We start from the raw sequence: 1874 nt of genomic DNA on the forward strand, positions 1-1874 counted from the left end.
GTAGAATTCACTACTAATTGACTGCTGTTTTCTACCAGAACTCGCTCTAGAGCTATCATCTTTGCCGTCGTAGAAGTCGTCCGCTTATAGATGCTGCCGGCGTCAGCGGCGATGCGGCGCAAGATGTTGTAAGGACTGCTACAGGATGATGTTGCGGTAATCGCGGCGATGACAGCTGCCGCCGCTGCTATTGTCCTGCTGATGCACGCTATCAATGCGGTGAAGACGATGAAGTGATATTGACGACGAAGGTAATGACCGCGCAGCACTTGTAAACGAGCTGCCGTACAGGAAGCCTGAAACCCTGGAGACCTGTTGAACCGTCTTGAGCGCTGAACACGTTAAAGCAACGCTGGCTAAGTGACTAGCTAGCGACTGGATCATGTTATGTATGAGAGAAAAGTTAATCTTCTTTCTTCCGGCTGTCTCCCTTAGTTCTTCTTAGTCAGTAGCCATTATTCGGAGGGCTTCAGTTGGCAGTGAAGCAGCTGCTACTGCTACTCTCGCTTATGCTAAAAGCGTTATTCTGTTAGCGGTGCATACGGCTATAAATAACGTCATGGCAGCGTTTTGAAAGTAGGAGGCGAAAATGATGAAAGAAAGATCTTCATTGAGACAAGAAAGAAGAAACAATATTTGTAAAAGTCACCGCGCGGAAAAGCGGATACAAGGCACGAACAGATTTATTAGCATCTTTATAGCAACTTTACGTACTGCTTTCACTTCAGTCCTGAACAGCCTAGCTACTGAAGTCTACGTTGAAAGTACTACTAGCCTCAGAGCCGCTAGCAACATCAAGCACGTACCCGGAACGTTCACAAACACATAGTTCATTGCGGCTGTTGCATTCACTGGATCGTACTTGTCTAGAGCCAGCTGTGACAATGGTTGCGTCGGTTGTACAGCATCGTCCGCCGTCCATAATCTGTCGATACAAACGTGTTCTGGTTTCGCTTTTTGTCTGACCACGACAGCAACCTGAAGAGTATAGAACAAGCTGAAAAAATGGAGAAAAGTAGATATGATAGCCTTAGGCAGCCGCTGCGGGAAACTTCAACTTGGTACATGTCAAGATCTTCATAGATCTATAAAAATGAGAAGTATGTAGGGTATGATACGATACGATATTAATTCGGTATTGTCGGCTTGACTGGGGGCTACCGTTCCTTGTCGATTCTATCGATCGACGCCATCTTTGTTATCTGTCGACTGTTGATGGTGAGCAGCTGTGACTGCCTCTGGGTGTCGAAGTCGTTGATGCATCGACAATAGTCGTGCGTTTTTCGGAGCCTGTTGTTTCTATTGTCGTCAAGTTCCTGTTTACATTGTTGCCACGATCGTCGTTGCCGTTCTTAAGCGCAATAAGCGAGGAACACTGTAACGCCAGCAAGGACATCACCAGCTTCTGTGGCGGCGACGGCAAAACTTGGGGCCTATTATGGAAAAATAGTTGTAGCAGTAGCGTGTGGGCTTTGTGCGAGCACCCAAGACGCAAACAATGCTGAAAATGTTTGCCGTAGTATAACGGTGAGGATCCGCGGTTACGACAATATAAATTGGATCGTCTGCTACAGCTAAATAATGCTGTAGCAACCAACAACGAAAACACGGGGAGAGGGGAGGAGCAAGAGCTCGTATATGCCTATTGTCGTTTCTGGATTTTGTGCCCTCTGATAAAGAACGGCGATATTGTGTGGACGAGTACCACGGCCTGCGATTAGATGATGATCCACACGCGTATGGCTCATTTTCTACATGCCTTTAAGACACCCCGTAATGGGCTGTGTCTTGTATGGTTTTCGTCTCTGAGTTTCCCCTTTGAGCCAGCAAAACGCTCAACGCAGCCCCGTGCACAAAAAATAGCACACTTTCAT

The 1874-nt window shown here is 47.0% G+C and overlaps 1 long non-coding RNA gene across 1 annotated transcript; it reads right to left on the bottom strand.

Annotated features, from left to right (window-relative positions):
- Positions 1 to 635: 635 nt before the first annotated feature.
- LOC147753865 (uncharacterized) lies at positions 636 to 1596 on the bottom strand. The gene is made up of 2 exons (XR_015314685.1): positions 1124 to 1596; positions 636 to 997 (listed from the first exon to the last, which is right to left on the bottom strand). It is a non-coding gene; the product is annotated as an uncharacterized LOC147753865 (long non-coding RNA).
- Positions 1597 to 1874: the final 278 nt, after the last annotated feature.

The sequence above is a fragment of the Varroa jacobsoni genome, unplaced genomic scaffold, assembly GCF_002532875.2.
Source record: "Varroa jacobsoni isolate VJ856 unplaced genomic scaffold, vjacob_1.0 scaffold_151, whole genome shotgun sequence".
Classification (NCBI taxonomy): Eukaryota; Metazoa; Arthropoda; class Arachnida; order Mesostigmata; family Varroidae; genus Varroa; species Varroa jacobsoni.